This window comes from Lissotriton helveticus, chromosome 2_1, assembly GCF_964261635.1.
Source record: "Lissotriton helveticus chromosome 2_1, aLisHel1.1, whole genome shotgun sequence".
In the NCBI taxonomy this organism is placed as follows: Eukaryota; Metazoa; Chordata; class Amphibia; order Caudata; family Salamandridae; genus Lissotriton; species Lissotriton helveticus.
In genome coordinates, this window is record NC_136059.1 from 366,612,114 (window position 1) to 366,632,161 (window position 20,048).

Below are 20,048 nucleotides of genomic sequence, written 5' to 3' on the forward strand. Positions count from 1 at the left end.
ATTTGCTAAGAGTGCACAGCCGTTATGGGTCCGTGCTGCTCTCTCGAATCTAAAAGGACAAGGATGTAACGCACTGTGGTTCAACCCCTTTACGTGGCTCAGCAGGCCAATCTGTGTGCACATCCACCTCTAATATTCTTCCTCACTCACAATGTGCACATGAGCACCCAGATTCATATGTTGGGGTTCAGTGCAGTGATGGGCTTCGCAAGGGCGGGCAAATTTGACTTCCTCAGAACCAAACAGGGCCCACACTTCAAAGGGGAAACACGAGGGCAGGCTCCAACACCAGCTGCTGCACACCTGGCAGGTCCCTGGCAATGTAGGACACCGGGGGAGGCTGCGTGGGGCATCAGGCTCGTTGGATCTCCATTGGCATCATGGGGTCACAATCAGGCTCAATGGCAGGCACCAGATCAAACTCCGGGTGGGACGGGGCACTGTAGTGAGGTGAGTGAGGGCTCAAGAATGTCAGGGCAGCCCGGAAAGCACCGGGGTGGACAGGCCCTCCGGGTAGGTCGGAGGTCAGCAAGGAAAGCCACAAAATGGTGTCAGAGCCCAAATGGCAGCCAGAAACAGTGCTAGAACCGCTGTTCACATAGAGAGACGATTACCATATCACCAGTTTATAAGCGATAGCAGCCCCAAAAAACATTGTCATGGATGACCTCAGCAAATATCGCTAATGAGATGCAGAGTAGGCGTTCCCATGCAAAAAGTAGCGAACACACCACTTCACAACTTTCTCAACCACCAGTAAGATCGGCGAAGAGAATTCAAAAGAGGCGATAAGGTGCGTTTTCACCAGGAGGTTTACACCTGCTCTGACCTGGTGTAAAGTTGGACTACAACCTGCAAAATGAAAGGGAGCCCAGCCCACAGCCACACCTGAAAAACAACAGATACAATGAAGCCAACGATCACGCAGTTACAGTGCCCTAACACCCCCCGCCACCAGCCCCTTGCCCGTCATCCCCCCTTAACTCCTCGACAAGCAAATGTGACAGCAACCTTCCGAAATCTGAAACGTAATAAATCAGCTGATGTAGCACAATTATAATAAAAACGATGCGTGCGAGGTTGGACAAATGAGAATCATAGTCATCTATGGATTTTCATAGAAAACATTTTATATAAGCAAACAACAAAATAAAAGTAGGTACAGCCTCGACAATCTGTGAATCATAGCCTGCAAGACAAAAAGCAAGATAAGATTGTGCGTCAGGTGCCCATCAAAGGAGAGAGAGAAAGAGCGAAAGAGTGAGAGAGAGAAAGAAAGAAAGAGTGAGAGAGAGAGAGGAAGACAGAAAAAGAGAGAAAGAGTGAGAGAAAGAGTGAGAGAGAGTGGAAGGGAGAGAGAAAGAGAGAAACAGTGTGAGAGAGGAAGAGAGAGAAAAAGAGTGAGAGAGAGGAAGAGTGAGAGAAAGAGTGTGAGAGAGAGAAAGGAAGAGATGGAGAGGGAGAATGAGTGCCAACACTGTGGACAAAACCCCTCACAGCTCACCTTTCCGCCACTGGTGTGTCTCCAACCACGTGCCGGGACATAGTGCAGCCCTCAAGCTGACTCATCAGAAACATAGTATAGGATCAGTAATGGCAGAGTACTTACAACTGCACACGCCTAAATAGCTGTCCCACCCCATCCCCTCCCGCCTCTCAGAGGTGTCTGCCCGCCCCTGCGCTCCCAGCCTGCTGCACCCCATCCACTCCCACTACCCAGAGGTGACTGCCCTCCGCTGCAAAACAAACCTCTCTGCTCACCTTCCGCCACTGGCGTGTGTCCATGCGGGCCCATCATATGTCAAAGCAACTTCCTCAGCCGTCGCAGGATTCTGTGGCACAGGCCCCCTGCGCATCCTGCTGCACCGCGATGAGGAGTCATGTCTGTACAGCTAGCTGCCTTTGGCGTACACGCGGCCCTACCGAGATCACAATTTAAATCGGATCTTGATTGCCAGGATGGTGTATCAAGGTCACGCATTATTGCAGGCTGCACACCCACTCAGGTCTGGTGACACTAACTCAGTGAAACTCAAGTCATCGCCACGTGGTGGGAGGCCCGTATTGGGCAAAATTCCTCAGCTGCCACCAACTATGTGTACTTCAAGTCATGGGAGAGAATGGAAATGACAGGTGCACCCAGCCCTTTTATTGGCAGGGTCACATGTTCTGTGGCACCTGTGCTGCATGAATGTGGTGTGCGTGTAAACCAGCCATGAGGGAGTGGCTGTGGCATGCTGACAACTAGACCTGTGATCAGCAGATCACTACAGGGAAGACCTGGGACATGTAGCGTTGTCGTTCCTCCCTGTAAGCATAAGTGGAGTGGGCTGGCCTGGCCTGGCGTATGCCAGTCCTGCGTGAAGCTGTGAACAATGACCCCGGAGCTCTGGGCGTGGTTTCGTCCTGGGCTGTATGAGGAATCAACTGATGTGGGTGTCTCTGTTGTAGTGTTGCCGCCACGCGGGCCGTAAGCGCCAATGTGTAACCCTGTGACCCAGAGGGAATCACTTACCCTACATTCATCCATACTTCCACACATGAAAGATCGTGCACATGACATATCTGTGTCGATATGAATGTTTATTGCGCATTCAGTGGAGTGTTGCAGCTGTACCAATACAGGGCCATGCAAAGCCCAAATTTCAGTTTTTGGCACAGGGAGGGCAGCCAATTAAAGCCAAGTTCGTGCTCGGGGGTTAGGCTCTGCCAACATATGTACTTATCCAATTACTCCGCCAATCCCCAAGTACTTATAAATTCCCTATACACTCTCCTTGCAGTACTCTAATGATCCAGTCTCTACCTATGTACTTCTACAATGACCCAGACAAAGTTACATAACCGAAGTTTTCCCCTCTGCCAGAGGTAACATGGTTGCATGCGCTGTCCATAGCACAATGTAACGTGGTAGGGCCCAGGGGCAGCATCATGCATACATAATGAACACACGGACACAGTTAGATAGATAGTGGAACTGGGTAAGGGCACGTGCGCTCGGCCCCTTTTGATTACCAGGGTCACATGTCCAGTGACGTCTGTGCTGGATGCGTGTGGGGTGAGTGTAAGTCAGACCTCAGGGAATGGTTAGTGCTGGCAACAAGTATAACAGTAATTATCGATCACACACAGAGATTCAATCATAAAGGGTCTATGACTTGTGCTTCACTAAGGTAGGGGCCCGAGATGTGAAATAATACAGAAAGATTCTATCGTAAAAGGTCCATGAGTTGTGGTGCACTGAGTTAGGGGCAGCAGATCTGAAATCATACACAAAATATTCTATCATAAAGGGTCCATGAGTTGTGGTGCACTGAGGTAGGGGCATCAGAAGCATTCAGTGTGTGCACAGCCAGGGATGATGCATGGTCCAAGTGGGCTGCACTGGTAGCAATGTCTGTTGCCTACTGGACTGCGTCATCTGCAATCGCAACTGGATCTGAATTGGGAGCCCTGCTGTCCGCAGTGTAGATCGAAGGCAGGAGTCAGCACAAACATCGAGGAATGCTTTTTGTCACTTCCTCTTGATAAAATCCAAGGACATAGAGTACAATTCTCTCTGCAATTAATACATCAACACTGAATTCAAATTGTGTGCTCTTCTGACCGCAGTGTAGGCATATGAAACAAAAGATGAAATACGTATGGACTACATTGTCGAAATATGTAGGTTTCAGGGACGTTATAGTCAGTTGCCAACTGGACTCTAAAATTAATGACTCAAGACTGAATTTGAATTGTGAACCCTGCTGACTACAGTGTAGGCTGGAGGCAGTGGTCAGCAAAGGCCCACAACCACTTGGCGTTGCCTTGAGCTGCACAGATTTAGTGGCACCTGAAGCACTCAGTCTGTGATGATGCGTGGTCCAGGCTGGATGCACTGGTAGCAATGTCTGTTGTCTACTGGACTGCGTCATCTGCAATGGTGACTATATCTGAATTGTCAGTCCTGCTGACCGCAGTGTAGGACGGAGCAGCGGTCAGCAAGGGCCAATAGTCATGTGGCGTTCACATGAGCTGCACAGAGTTAGTGGCACGTGTGCGCAGGCAGCGACTCTGCAATTAATGAATCAAGGACTGAATTTGAATTGTAACCCTGCTTACCCCAGTGTAGGTGTATTCGATCTTCTGAGTACAACCTTGTTGTACGATATTCTGATGCTGGAATCTGTACGGTTCGTTTGTCATATCATCCACCTTTTCCAGTGGGGAAGAGCTGTGGAAAAAAACAAGCTTCCAAACTTCTTTCCCAAACACTCACGGGAGTTCCCTTTGCCTTCTTCATTTGGAATAATTCAATAGTATTTCCAATCACTTCCTTTGAATGTAAAGGATGCGCACTATAATGTTCATGAATTTCTTCACTTTTGGAGATGTCCACTTTTTCAATTTGGACACTTGAAATTTCGCTATCATCAACTCAATCGGTTTCTTCTACAGACACATTTTTTACTAAACATTGTTTTTTGTGAGATATAACATAGCCTTTTGCACTTTGCTGACATCTGCTCATTCTTGGCATATTTTTTGATTCTTCGTAGGAACACCATTAACTAGAATAACTACAGGTTCAGTTTCCTCTTTCTCTACTGCAACAGTTTCAAGATTTTATTTAAATCTAAAGGTAAATACACAACTCTTCCTTTTAAGCCTCTTTATAAATCTGATGGAGGCAGCTTACCTGTTTTAGGCTCCATACGAACAATAGCCTCAAACGGGTGTACTTTTGCCTAATTAATTCTGCCTCAATAAGGCCACATGGCGTTGACTTGTGGTGCACGGAGCTACTGGCGCCTGAAGCACTCAGTGTGTGTGCAGCCTCGATGATCTGTGGTCTGGGCGGGCTGCACTGGTAGCAATGTCGTTTGTTTAATGAAATACCTAAATAAGGCTATGTGGTGATGACTTGTGGTGCACTGAGTTAGTGGCACCTGAAGCACTCAGCCTGTGCGCACCCTGCAATGATGCATGGCCTGCGCGGGCCACACTGATAGCAATGTCTGTTGCCTACTGGACTGCGTCATCTGCAATCGCTACTCAATCTGAATTGTGAGCCCTGCTGTCCACAGTGTACATTGAAGGCAGTATTCTGTACAGAAATAACTCTGCGGTGCTGTGCTACTGGGTTCGCCGGGGGCCTGTGTCGAGGAGGCCGGTGGTCACGGCAGCAGCCTCGTGGCAGGGTGAGGGCCGCAACTCTGGTAGACGCGTTGGCCTTGCCAGAAGTGTACCACGCCCAGAGCCCTGGCCTATTTATTCACACTCCTACGATGGAGCGGCGTACATTGGACCAGCCCACTCCGCTTCCAGTGCAGCTTACAGGGGGGGGGGACATATCTACATGACCGAGATCTTCCCCACTGCCTGAGGTAACATGGTTGCATCCACTGTCCACAACACTACATGCACAATCAGTTTATGTACACATGAAGAGGTCGGTGCTCTGCATAGTGAGGTTTGTCCTGCACATCACCACTACACTTGGCATTGTGTGCATTGTTATTGATTGCTGACTTGCATCCTTCACACATACTTGGTTGCCACATCTCCCAGCATTCAGCTGTTATGTGGCTGAGGGTCCATGCCGTTTTGGAAAGGTCCGCTGTCCTGTTCTGCGCTGCCACGGTGGTAAGAGGGGGGGTGGTCTGGGGGGTAGGTACGGGGGGTGGTGGCATGGGTGTTGTGGCCTTCTTTGGTGTCGGGCTGCATGATCACTAGGTCTATGACATGTGTCGGTCTTCAGATGTGGCTCTGGGCTGGGCTCCCTTTCACACTGTAGGTAGTAGTCCTGCTTTACACCAGTAAAACGGTACAAAAGGGGGTGGTGATGGACGGAGCATCTGAATCAATCAAACACTCACACCCAGTCAAAAGATCTGGGTTTAATCCATCACCGTTCTTTAGCCCACTCTGCCACCCCAGTTCAGACATGGCTATATGCAAATCAGTCTGACCCTGTGCCTCATGGGAACAGTCCAGCCCGAACTGCCAAGCCATGTCTTCCCTGGACCGGAAACAAGCTTCCGAGGACCGGTTTCTGGCATTCCAGCCGTCTTCAGCCCGGCTTGCTTGAATCCAGTGGCAAAGTGCACAAGGGACTCACGTCTGAGCATACCCTGCCACACTTATGGCAGCCAAAAGTGGTACAAAAGGGGGTGGTGATGGACGGAGCATCTGAATCAATCAAACACTCACACCCAGTCAAAAGATCTGGATTTAATCCATCACCGTTCTTTAGCCCACTCTGCCACCCCAGTTCAGACATGGCTATATGCAAATCAGTCTGACCCTGTGCCTCATGGGAACAGTCCAGCCCGAACTGCCAAGCCATGTCTTCCCTGGACGGGAAACAAGTTTCCGAGGACCGGTTTCTGGCATTCCAGCCGTCTTCAGCCCGGCTTGCTTGAATCCAGTGGCAAAGTGAGCAAGGGACTCACGTCTGAGCATACCCTGCCACACTTATGGCAGCCAAAAGTGGTACAAAAGGGGGTGGTGATGGACGGAGCATCTGAATCAATCAAACACTCACACCCAGTCAAAAGATCTGGGTTTAATCCATCACCGTTCTTTAGCCCACTCTGCCACCCCAGTTCAGACATGGCTATATGCAAATCAGTCTGACCCTGTGCCTCATGGGAACAGTCCAGCCCGAACTGCCAAGCCATGTCTTCCCTGGACCGGAAACAAGCTTCCGAGGACCAGTTTCTGGCATTCCAGCCGTCTTCAGCCCGGCTTGCTTGAATCCAGTGGCAAAGTGCGCAAGGGACTCACGTCTGAGCATACCCTGCCACACTTATGGCAGCCAAAAGTGGTACAAAAGGGGGTGGTGATGGACGGAGCATCTGAATCAATCAAACACTCACACCCAGTCAAAAGATCTGGGTTTAATCCATCACCGTTCTTTAGCCCACTCTGCCACCCCAGTTCAGACATGGCTAAATGCAAATCAGTCTGACCCTGTGCCTCATGGGAACAGTCCAGCCTGAACTGCCAAGCCATGTCTTCCCTGGACCGGAAACAAGCTTCCGAGGACCGGTTTCTGGCATTCCAGCCGTCTTCAGCCCGGCTTGCTTGAATCCAGTGGCAAAGTGAGCAAGGGACTCACGTCTGAGCATACCCTGCCACACTTATGACAGCCAAAAGCGGTACAAAAGGGGGTGGTGATGGACGGAGCATCTGAATCAATCAAACACTCACACCCAGTCAAAAGATCTGGGTTTAATCCATCACCGTTCTTTAGCCCACTCTGCCACCCCAGTTCAGACATGGCTATATGCAAATCAGTCTGACCCCAGTCCCCAGTCAAACTATATCTAGGAGGAACCTCAGGAAAATCACGAGCGACACGCTGGCCCCACTGATGCAAAATTACAATGCTGATCCTTTTGAGGATGTCAATTCAGCCGCTTCTGAATTGTCCAAAGCCATTAGTGCAGCAGTAGATGTGCCAGCTCCTATTTCTTCTTGCTACTCTGCGAGAAAGAAACCCTCGGCACCCTGGTTTTCGGAGCCTCTTAGGCTCATGAAACAGGGGTGCAGGAAGCAAGAAAGGGTTTGGCGGACGAGCTGGATTATGAAGGAGAGGGATAAACACAAGAAACTCCTCAAGGAGTACAAGATGGAGATCATCAGAGTGAAGCAAGAGTACTTTGCTAACCTGACAATGGCTCTTTCCTTTCCCAGGGAGCTTTTTAAAATAGTGGACTCGCTCTGTACATTACAGATGCCGGACCCTGTAGTAAGCACCCAGGAATTCTGTGATAAAATCGCTGGATTCTTCCACTCGAAGATCGTAGACATCTATTCGAATCTTGAACTACAAAGATCAGTTACCCCTCCTCCGCCCGTCCCCTCTTTTCCGCTCTCGAAGAAGGCTCTATCTACCACCTCTATGACTTTGTCCGAGTTTCCGCCTCTATCTTATCAGGAGCGTGACCTGCTCTTAAATAAGATGAGGTCGGGGTCCCCACTGGACCCATGCCCCCTTAAAGTCCTGAAGGAGTGCAGAGACTCCTTATTGCCCTTCTTGCTGGAAATCATGAATAGGGCTATGAGAGAGGGCACTTTTCCATCTCAATGGAATAGTGCGGTGGTCAAGCCCCTCCTAAAGAAGCCTACACTAGACCCCGAGGTGCTTAAGAATTATCACCCCATTTCTTTGCTTCCAGCTCCCGCAAAGATGATGGAGACTCATCTAAATCAACATCTGGCGGCTTCTCTTGACTCCTCGGGTCTCCTAGATCAATCTCAACACGGCTTTAGGAGGCATCATAGCACCGAGTCAGACCTTACGGTTGTTCTGAATAACATCCGTATGGAGGTAGACCAGGGTCATACCACCGTCCTGGTCCTCCTGGACCTGAGAGCTGCCTTTGATACCCTATCCCCTTTGGTTTTAACATCTCGCCTGAGGGAGATAGGGGTGGAAGGGGCGGCTCTGAGTCTGCTGGCCTCCTTTTTGGACCAGAGGGAACAGAGGGTTAAGGTGGGAGAGTTCATATCTCCATCCCTACCTGTGCAATGTGGGGTCCCACAGGGGTCGGCATTAAGTCCGACCCTGTTTAACATCTACGTGACCCCGCTTGCCAGGTTGGTTAGATCTTTTGGGATGGAGGTAGTTTCGTATGCTGACGACACACAGATCTTGGTGTCCCTCTCCCACCTGGATAACTCGCCACCGTTCAACTTCAGGAACTGCATGGAAGCAGTGTCCCAGTGGATGATTTACAATTCACTAAAGTTGAACGGTGAGAAGACTGAGATCTTGGTGTTTGGCCTAAACAATAACATCTGGTCACCTGAATGGTGGCCGCCCTCGTTGGGGACCTGTCCTACTCCTACGGGGTCGGCACGGAACCTGGGAGTATTGATTGATCCCGCCCTCTCCATGACTCTGCAGGTCAACAGAACTGTTGCTACCTGCTGGGGTATTATTAAAATACTCCGAAAAATAAAACATTACCTGTCTCCTCTGGTGCGGAAGCAAGTGGTGGTAGCACTTATCGCTTCACGATTTGATTACTGTAACGCATTATATACCGGCATGAATAAGAGCCTGATACAGCGTCTTCAGACTGCCCAAAATGCGGCAGCGAAATTTGTTCTGGACGCTCCCAGATTAGCGTCAGCAACGGCAGCCAGGAAGGCCTTACACTGGCTTCCTATTGAATCGAGGATCATCTTCAAAACGCTCTGCCTGACCTATAGTGCACTCTCTGGTAAGGGGGCGGGGGTGTTAAGAAACTGCTGCTACCCTATGTATCGGGCAGAGACTTACGCTCCTCTTCAAAGAACCCGCTGGTTGTACCTCGCTTCCGTAGGAATAAATGGTGCGGCAGGGCTTTCTCTTCAATTGCCCCTAAATTATGGAATACCCTTCCTTGTGAAATTAAATCTCAGTCTTCCGTTTTGTTGTTTCGGAAAGCACTGAAAACGTGGTTGTTTGCAAGGGCGTACCCGTAGTTACTGTTCTCTTTTTTGTTCCTATGGTTTTGCTGTTAGGCGCCTTGATGCCTTCGGGCTTAGTTGCGCAATACAAGATTCTTTTCATTTAATTTCATTTCATTTCACCCTGTGCCTCATGGGAACAGTCCAGCCCGAACTGCCAAGCCATATCTTCCCTGGACCGGAAACAAGCTTCCGAGGACCGGTTTCTGGCATTCCAGCCGTCTTCAGCCCGGCTTGCTTGAATCCAGTGGCAAAGTGAGCAAGGGACTCACGTCTGAGCATACCCTGCCACACTTATGGCAACCAAAAGCGGTACAAAAGGGGGTGGTGATGGACGGAGCATCTGAATCAATCAAACACTCACACCCAGTCAAAAGATCTGGGTTTAATCCATCACCGTTCTTTAGCCCACTCTGCTACCCCAGTTCAGACATGGCTATATGCAAATCAGTCTGACCCTGTGCCTCATGGGAACAGTCCAGCCCGAACTGCCAAGCCATGTCTTCCCTGGACCGGAAACAAGCTTCCGAGGACCGGTTTCTGGCATTCCAGCCGTCTTCAGCCTGGCTTGCTTGAATCCAGTGGTAAAGTGAGCAAGGGACTCACGTCTGAGCATACCCTGCCACACTTATGGCAGCCAAAAGCGGTACAAAAGGGGGTGGTGATGGACGGAGCATCTGAATCAATCAAACACTCACACCCAGTCAAAAGATCTGGGTTTAATCCATCACTGTTCTTTAGCCCACTCTGCCACCCCAGTTCAGACATGGCTATATGCAAATCAGTCTGACCCTGTGCCTCAAGGGAACAGTCCAGCCCGAACTGCCAAGCCATGTCTTCCCTGGACCGGAAACAAGCTTCCGAGGACCGGTTTCTGGCATTCCAGCCGTCTTCAGCCCGGCTTGCTTGAATCCAGTGGCAAAGTGAGTAAGGTACTCAAGTCTGAGCATACCCTGCCATACTTATGGCAGCCAAAAGCGGTACAAAAGGGGGTGGTGATGGACGGAGCATCTGAATCAATCAAACACTCACACCCAGTCAAAAGATCTGGGTTTAATCCATCACAGTTCTTTAGCCCACTCTGCCACCCCAGTTCAGACATGGCTATATGCAAATCAGTCTGACCCTGTGCCTCATGGGAACAGTCCAGCCCGATCTGCCAAGCCATGTCTTCCCTGGGCCGGAAACAAGCTTCCGAGGACCGGTTTCTGGCATTCCAATCATCTTCAGCCCGGCTTGCTTGAATCCAGTGGCAAAGTGAGCAAGGGACTCACGTCTGAGCATACCCTCCACACTTATGGCAGCCAAAAGCGGTACAAAAGGGGGTGGTGATGGACGGAGCATCTGAATCAATCAAACACTCACACCCAGTCAAAAGATCTGGGTTTAATCCATCACCGTTCTTTAGCCCACTCTGCCACCCCAGTCAGACATGGCTATATGCAAATCAGTCTGACCCTGTGCCTCATGGGAACAGTCCAGCCCGAACTGCCAAGCCATGTCTTCCCTGGACCGGAAACAAGCTTCCGAGGACCGGTTTCTGGCATTCCAGCCGTCTTCAGCCCGGCTTGCTTGAATCCAGTGGCAAAGTGAGCAAGGGACTCACGTCTGAGCATACCCTGCCACACTTATGACAGCCAAAAGCGGTACAAAAGGGGGGGGTGATGAACGGAGCATCTGAATCAATCAAACACTCACACCCAGTCAATTGATCTGGGTTTAATCCATCACCGTTCTTTAGCCCACTCTGCTACCCCAGTTCAGACATGGCTATATGCAAATCAGTCTGACCCTGTGCCTCATGGGAACAGTCCAGCCCGCACGGCCAAGCCATGTCTTCCCTGGACCGGAAACAAGCTTCCGAGGACCGGTTTCTGGCATTCCAGCCGTCTTCAGCCCGGCTTGCTTGAATCCAGTGGCAAAGTGAGCAAGGGACTCACGTCTGAGCATACCCTGCCACACTTATGGCAGCCAAAAGCGGTACAAAAGGGGGTGGTGATGAACGGAGCATCTGAATCAATCAAACATTCACACCCAGTCAAAAGATCTGGGTTTAATCCATCACCGTTCTTTAGCCCACTCTGCCACCCCAGTTCAGACATGGCTATATGTAAATCAGTCCGACCCTGTGCCTCATGGGTACAGTCCAGCCCGAACTGCCAAGCCATGTCTTCCCTGGACCAGAAACAAGCTTCCGAGGACCGGTTTCTGGCATTCCAGCCGTCTTCAGCCCGGCTTGCTTGAATCAAGTGGCACAGTGAGCAAGGGACTCACGTCTGAGCATACCCTGCCACACTTATGGCAGCCAAAAGCGGTACAATAGGGGGTGGTGATGGACGGAGCATCTGAATCAATCAAACACTCACACCCACTCAAAAGATCTGGGTTTAATCCATCACCGTTCTTTAGCCCACTCTGCCACCCCAGTTCAGACATGGCTATATGCAAATCAGTCTGACCCTGTGCCTCATGGGAACAGTCCAGCCCGAACTGCCAAGCCATGTCTTCCCTGGACCGGAAACAAGCTTCCGAGGACCGGTTTCTGGCATTCCAGCCGTCTTCAGCACGGCTTGTTCGAATCCAGTGGCAAAGTGAGCAAGGGACTCACGTCTGAGCATACCCTGCCACACTTATGGCAGCCAAAAGCGGTACAAAAGGGGGTGGTGATGAACGGAGCATCTGAATCAATCAAACACTCACACCCAGTCAAAAGATCTGGGTTTAATCCATCACCGTTCATTAGCCCACTCTGCCACCCCAGTTCAGACATGGCTATAAGCAAATCAGTCTGACCCTGTGCCTCATGGGAACAGTCCAGCCCGAACTGCCAAGCCATGTCTTCCCTGGACCGGAAACAAGCTTCCGAGGACCGGTTTCTGGCATTCCAGCCGTCTTCAGCACGGCTTGCTTGAATCCAGTGGCAAAGTGAGCAAGGGACTCACGTCTGAGCATACCCTGCCACACTTATGGCAGCCAAAAGCGGTACAAAAGGGGGTGGTGATGGACGGAGCATCTGAATCAATCAAACACTCACACCCCGTCAAAAGATCTGGCAGTTCGGGCTGGAATGTTCCCATGAGGCACAGGGTCAGACTGATTTGCATATGGCCATGTCTGAACTGGGGTGGCTGAGTGGGCTAAAGAATGGTGATGGATTAAACCCAGATCAGTTGACTGGGGGTGAGTGTTTGATTTGCTCAAACGCTCCGTCCATCATCCCCTTTTGTATCGCCTTACACCAGTAAAAGGCAGATGTTACATTCTTACTACTAACTTGGCTTTTCGCTTGTTTTTGGATTGTATCGCAGATGTGGCAGGTCGTTGAAAATATCGGGAAGTGGTGTTTTTGTGTTATTTTTGCACGGAAACGCCTACTCTGCATATCATTAGCATCAGTTTTCGCTCTCATTTGTTGGTTGAGAATGGGATGATAATTTAAAATCACTGAAAAAACCATAGGCTTAATGAACTTATAATTAGAAATTAACATTTAAAAAATCTTTGAAATTCACAAAAAAAAACATAGGTTTCAGGGGCGTTATAGTTAGAAATTAGCATTTAACAAACCTTAGAAATTCACTGAAAAATCCATAGGTTTCAGAGACGTTATAGTTAGAAATTAGCATTTAAAAAAAACTTAGAAATTCACTGAAAAAACATAGGTTTCAGGGATGTTATAGTTAGTTGGACATTTCACTCGTATAAAACCAGAGAAATTCGCCCATTATAGTTAGTAGAGCTAACTATAACTCGCGCCCCTGCAATGCACTGCTGATGACGTCACATATTACATCACTCATGACACGGTCAGTGACATCACATGTATTTCGCATGTAAATAGTAGGAAACAGGAAGCATATACCCTTTAGCCACATTCAATTTGAAATCTTCAAAGGAGAGGGTTGTGCTCTTTAGCTGTAGAACTGCAGTGGATGAAGGAGATGGTGCTGTGCTGTTGCAAGAGGAGGAACCAGAGGTGGAGTAGAGGAAGAAATTATTGGAATCCATTGTGCTGGATTTTTTTCATTGCCACCTGGAGGGAAAAAAGGTAAACTCAAATCTTGTCACCTATAACCTGTGCAATAAAGTAATTTCTCATGGAAACATGAAACAATACTCGTACGGTACCATGGAAATGAGAAAAAATAAATAGGTTAGTATTCATTTTATAGTAATTCCCTACTTATTACCAATTTATAAATATATTATTAGTTGGAGAAACTTATTTTTTAACTATTATAGAAATGTATTGGAGGGGAAGGACGTTGGTGGCTGCTTGAGGCGGCCGTAACGCAGCTCTCTGACAAGTCGCCAGGATAAATAGTATTGGAGAAACCCTGTAAAGTATGCTCTTGAAGGTCATAAAGGATTTCTGGAGGATGGCTACTCTGTTAGCAGAACTCACTGGCAGAAGATGAAGCAATACATTATGAGGGGGAGAATTCCTACTTGTCTGTCAAAGCTTACTAATTGCAGCGGTGAGCTGTTGCTTCTGCAGCCAGTGTTGCAAACATAATCCAGTGATTAGGGGCTGGAGTAGGAGCAGACATCTAGAAAGGAAAAGGTGCCTCCCTGACAGCAGCTGTGCCCCAGGATCTCGTGGGCTCAGGAGCAGAGCCAACAAGCAACATAGCTCCATGCAAGAGTATGCGGAGCCTTCCACCAGCAATGAAAATGGATTTGTCTGGGAAGAAGAAGGGGAAAAGTGAGCCTCCGCTATCTCAATGTCCAGTCGGCTCGACAGTTTTCTTCTTGGCTCAGTCAGCTTGTGAGGAATTCTGAAGCTGCTGGTGGGGGCTGAAGGAAAACCAGTGATCAGTGAGACAATTGAAACTCTGCCTAAGGATTTAACAGAGTCTGAAGTCCAGGAAAACGCTACAGCTGGGAAGCCTCTGCAATGATTTATATTATACCCCTATCATAGCATTCAATCATAGCATTTGTATAGCGCGCTACTCACCCGGGCGGGTCTCAAGGCGCTGGGGGAGGGGGGTCCGTTTATTACTCGAAAAGCCAGGTCTTGAGCTGCTTCCTGAAGGCGAGGTGGTCCTGGGTTTGTCGAAGGTGGGTGGGGAGGGAGTTCCATGACTTGGCTGCCAGGTAGCAGATGCCTAGAAAGATATCCAAATGGAGTACTACCGCCGGAACCAAATATAACAGATGAGACCAGTTTGCTGCGCACGCTGTTCACATGTTTTTTTCTTGTCCCAAATTATCTGAATTATTTTTTTCAATTGAACAATTTTTAGGATTAATAATGGGACTACCAATGACTAATACTGGGGAATTGGTCTTGATTGGCGTCAGTTCAGAAACCTCTGCTTATACTAGATCTAAGACTATGACATATTTTATATTTATTTGTATGGCAGTAGTACGTGCTTGTATTACCAATGATTGGATTAATTCGGATCCTCCTTCCTTCTTTAGCTGGCATACAAGACTATTAGCTATGTATAATTTGGAAATGGCCATATACAAGACTATGGGAATAAGAAAGAGGACTATGGGAGTTAAGATTTGGGGCCCTATAACTGATTGGATTTAAGCAACCTCGTATATGTTCTGCATTTTTTTCTTTCTTCTATATTTCTTGACTGTATTTGCTCATTTGAATTGACTTGTATGATTTGTACTCTGCATTTCCTTGCATAAAATGGGACAAAATAAATAACAAAATAAAATTTGAAAAAAGGGAAGCCTCTGCAAGGGGTGCAGACTTTCGAAGGCAAGTTAAAGGGCGCTATCATTGTAATACCGCTTGAGGCCAATGTGGGGGATTCTGGAATGCCCATACAAGAACATGTAGGTCCTATACTAAATCCTGGCATAGGCATGAAGGCAAAAGTACACATTGGAGAGGGATTAATGAAGGATGATGGTGACTGCAGCCTCCAGCTAAAGCTGCAGATTCTGAGAGTGCTGTCTCAGGCAGATCCCATTGGCCCAGCAAAGGCACACAGAATCAAGCACACATAGCCAGCTCTGACCCCCAATACGAATGAATGATTCTTTTCCCTGTTGGACGAGGCAGAACGGTCCATTGATGGCTCTGAATTCCTCACTGAGTCTAGCGATAGTGACAGTGTTCCTGAGAACCTTACTGGTGGTGCTTTTTTTCTATGGCACGGAAAGTTGTTAAAAAGACTTGATGGCAAGCTACAAGCAGAAAGGGTCTCAAGTGGAACTACTCATCAACCAAGCAATTGGTGGGAGTAATGTCAAAAGGTTCCCAAGAGGTTCTTAGCTCAAATCCCCCTACCATGGACTCCATCTTTCAATGCATTATGTCTCATCGAGAGAAAACTTGACTGGATGGTTGCAGATCTCAGGAAGCAATACACAAGTTGCAGGGGGTGGTTCGAAAGGTGGCCAAATCATGCAATGCCACAGTGGAGTGTTTGACAGATCTCGAGACTAGAACCGCTGCTTTTGAATCTAATGTCGCCACAGCTTGCGGTCACGTGAAGGCTCACGAATCCCAACTAATTGACATTCAGTGGAAGCTGGTAGAAGAAGAAAATTGACCAATCAAATGTTTATTCGTTTATGGTGGACTTCTTTTGTCAGGCATTTCCCAAACTAGAGGGATGGAACTAGGCCCTCAAGATTAAGAGAGCCCTTTGGGTTCCCTTTTTACAGAAACATCCAGTTAGGGAAGCTGGGAAGCCACAGGCTATTCTGGTGTCTATAGGCAACTTCCTTCTGAGACAATCAATATTTGAGAAGGCCAGGTCGAAGGCAAAATGAACAGTTGGGGACTGCTCTTTCTTCGTAATGCCTAACTTCTTCCACATAACCATTGAGAGGAAGTGGAGCTTGCAACAACTAATGTAATCTTTTCAGTACAAAGGATCCCAAGCTTTTTTTAATGAATCCGGCACTTTTAAAAATGATCTGGGAGTCATTACAAGTCTGAAATAAAATCAAAAGAATACCTGCAGGAATTTAGTACATAAACTTTTGTAGACTTGTGGAGGGTTCATCCTAGGCTATGACACAATAAGGTTATCAGGTGGATTTTTTTTTCTAGTATTTATTTTCAAGTTCTACTTGATTCTAAGGGGTTTGTACTGTGCAACAGGAATGTTTGTTTTTGAATAGATTTCAGTTGCCTGGCTGGTTGGTCTGAGAGTATGCTCTCATCTCTATAGACCATGTCAGTTACCTTTACATTGTTGGAGATGTGAGGGACAGGCGTGTGGTGGTGGATGGATGGTTGGGGAGGGGGCGGTGGAGGAAGGGATGAGGGTTGGGGTGGCAAACAAAAAATCCCAGCATGAGCAAGGCAAGAAGAGGGAAAGAGGTGGAGTATCAGATCTCAAGGAATAGGCATAGTAACAAGTCTTTGGCTATTAAATGGGTAAATTATCCATATGTTCAGTTAATGTGGGAGGCCTAAATGGCAGGGCTTAACAGCAGAAGGTGGCGGAGATACTGCGGTCCCTGGGTTCAGAGGTTATATGTCAACAGGAAACGCATATTCCATGGGGCAAGAGGGAATTGTTGACAATTAGAGGGTGTACCCTGGTAGCATGTATGACCCAGAGCGCTATGATTAGGGAGGTTGGTATCTTTGCTAAAAGTAACATCGATCCTGTCAAGCAGAAGTAAGTGAACAAGTGGGTAGATGATCAATTGTGGAGCTGCCGGTGGGGGTGACAGTTTGTTCTATTTGCAGCTCTAATCAAGATGATTCTAAAGTATCAGAAGATCTGGAGGTGGAGTTAGCATGCTGGCCAACCCTGTGGGGATTTAAGAATACAGCATGAGGTGGGAAGTATTCAAATTATCAAATACCACAGAAGAAAATTTGATTCCACCAGGCTGTAGTATCACTTATGAACAGTCACAGGCTTGTTGACATTTGAGATGTTAAGCAAGCCCCTGTTAGGGTACTTCAGTAATTGCATGAACATTCTGTCTACATGTATATTTGGTATTATGAGTCCAAGGTAGCCTTTGTTAGGCCCCATTCATAAAGTTGCGCATTGACAAATGTATTTCCTTTCTAATTGCCAAATATGTATCCCTTTGAATAGTCTTGTGTTTGCCAATGCTTATTTGTTTCAACCAGTTTCTATGAGGCTTGTTATTTGGGCTTGCCAATGTTTGTTTTGCTTATTCCTCTCCGGAAATGTTCGTACTGAAGCAACTGTTTAAACCATGTGCAGCATTTACATAAAGATAACGTTGTGCACATGGAAAAGACTGCCGGTTAGAGGAAATGAAAAAACATGTGTAAAACGTGAGGAACAGCTTTCACACGCTCTGGCTATGAACCGACCCCACCCACTCAGCCTTATATAAACCCTGCTCCATCGGCAGAAGGCGCTTGCGTTCGTTTACCCTCTCTGCTCACCTGAGACTAGATGACATCTCCTCTGCTGTTCCTGCGCTCATCTCGAGGCGTCCTTAGCAATGCAGCAACAGTCAATTTGTTGTTCCGGTCCGGCTGTTTAACGTTTCCCTCGGAGATTCAGGCTCGTCCTTCCTGTTTCCTGCGTGTCCCGTGAACTTTGCTCCTTCCTTCCCTGAACAAAAAAGTAAGATACATCTGTTAATTGCACTCGCGAGTGGATTTAAGATATTCAGAGAAGATTCCAGTAAGTACTTTGAACTATTTAATGAATAATTATCGCGCTTTGAACAGGACTTGAAAAAACACGATCTTCATGATAATTATTCTGCTATTTGGACATGGTTGTTTATTTTAGAAACATCTTGAGCACAATATTGGGAGTTGCAGGACTTGATGCAAAGAACTTTGGATATTTACGTGTCACATTTCATCCATGTGTATTGGACATTGGTGTACAAATGTTATTAGTGAACTTTGGTGATGTGTAATAATAATTGACTCTAAAGAGTTATTTAGAGCGCACAAGAAAGACATTGAACAGTTACAGGTGAATCTTAAGGCAGCAAAACTACTTCAGCAAAACAGGTTGGTGTAGAACAACTTTATAGTTTAGTTTGGTCAAGTCTAGATGTTTCAGGTTTTGATTAATATTAGAAAACTGTTCATTATTTATTTACAGAATCCAGACTTTCAAAAAGGAAGATTCAAAGCACTTAAATTATTATAAGCAGTCTGATGAAAATATAATCAGACTCGAAAGGTACATCTAGAATTGTATGTAGAGTATTTATTCATATGTAAAGTTAGATCTTATTATACATTTGATTTCTCTGTTCTTCTTTTGATAACAGACACCATCCTAGACGACGAGGTTGCCTGCTAGAAGATACCTCTCTGGAGTGTCTCTCTTTTTATTATTTTATCCATTCCCCCTTCCCTTGGGATTGTGATCTTCTTTGGCTGTTACATAAATCAGTCACTGGGGCTCAGATTCTCAGGGGCAGACGAGAATAAGCTTCACGTCAATCAACTTGAACTACCTGAGCTTTCAGGTGAGTGGAGGCTTTAACAGAAATGCAAGCCTCTACAAAATTAAAAGTTCATTTTGATAGACATGGAAGATGAGGACGATAAGATAGATGGTCAGGCCATGGCACAGGCTCTTAGTGAGGATTTAGAAAGACAAACTTCAGTAACTACCATGTTGCAACAAATGCAGTTGGAACTAGATAGGTTAAAACAGGAGAATCAGTTACTACATCAAGAGGTGGTGCGTTATAAGCCTAGGAAATCCCTTTGGGGGGAACCCTTTTCCTCAACATATACAAATACAACAGAAAAAGAGAAATTTAAAACTACAACCGCTTTTAATGTATCAGATTCTACTACTACTGCACCCTTGCAAGTTACTGTAGCAGTACCTCAATCAATCAATCAATCAAAGCATTTATAAAGCGCACTACTCACCCAGAGGGTCTCAAGGCGCTAGGGGAGGGGGGTCCGCTACTGCTCGAACAGCCAGGTCTTGAGTTGCTTCCTGAAGGCGAGGTGGTCCTGAGTCAGGCGGAGGTGAGTCGGGAGGGAGTTCCAAGTCTTGGCGGCGAGGTAGGAGAAGGACCGTCCCCCTGTGGTGGCTCTTCGGATGTGGGGGACGGCGGCGAGGGCGTGGCCGGTCGATCGAAGCTGGCGTTTGGGAGCGTAGAAGTTGAGGCGGCTGTTGAGGTATCCTGGGCCTTGGTTGTGTAGGGCTTTGTGTGCGTGGGTGAGGAGACAGAAGGTGATTCTCTTGTTGACCGGGAGCCAGTGCAGGTCTCTCAGGTGTCCGGAGATGTGGCTGCGACGGGGGATGTCCAGGATGAGTCGTGCTGAGGCGTTCTGGATCCGCTGGAGTCTCTTCTGGAGTTTGGCGGTGGTTCCGGCGTAGAGGGAGTTGCCGTAGTCCAACCGGCTGGTGACGAGGGCCTGGGTGACCGTCTTCCTGGTCTCGGTGGGGATCCATCGGAAGATCTTACGTAGCATGCGCAGGATGTTGAAGCATGACGAGGAGACGGCGTTGACTTGTCTGGTCATGGAGAGGGAGGGGTCCAGGATGAAGCCCAGGTTGCGTGCGTGGTCTGTTGGTTTGGGTGCGCTGCCTAGGGCGGAGGGCCACCAGGAGTCGTCCCAGGCGGAGGGTGAGGATCCCAGGATGAGGACTTCCGTCTTGTCAGAGTTCAGTTTCAGGCGGCTGTTCTTCATC

At 47.8% G+C, this 20,048-nt stretch overlaps 1 long non-coding RNA gene across 2 annotated transcripts in view; it reads right to left on the minus strand.

Annotated features, from left to right (window-relative positions):
* Positions 1-17,932, minus strand: part of LOC144819355 (uncharacterized) — a 29,732-nt gene extending 11,800 nt beyond the window's left edge. The window contains exons 1-3 of one of the 2 annotated variants that reach the window (XR_013607309.1): positions 17,810-17,854; positions 14,408-14,558; positions 13,310-13,480 (exon numbers count right to left, since the gene is read on the minus strand). This is a non-coding gene — a long non-coding RNA (uncharacterized LOC144819355). Of the gene's footprint in view, positions 1-13,309; positions 13,481-14,407; positions 14,559-17,809 lie in introns of both variants that reach the window. The other variant, XR_013607308.1, reaches the window with a different exon arrangement.
* Positions 17,933-20,048: the final 2,116 nt, after the last annotated feature.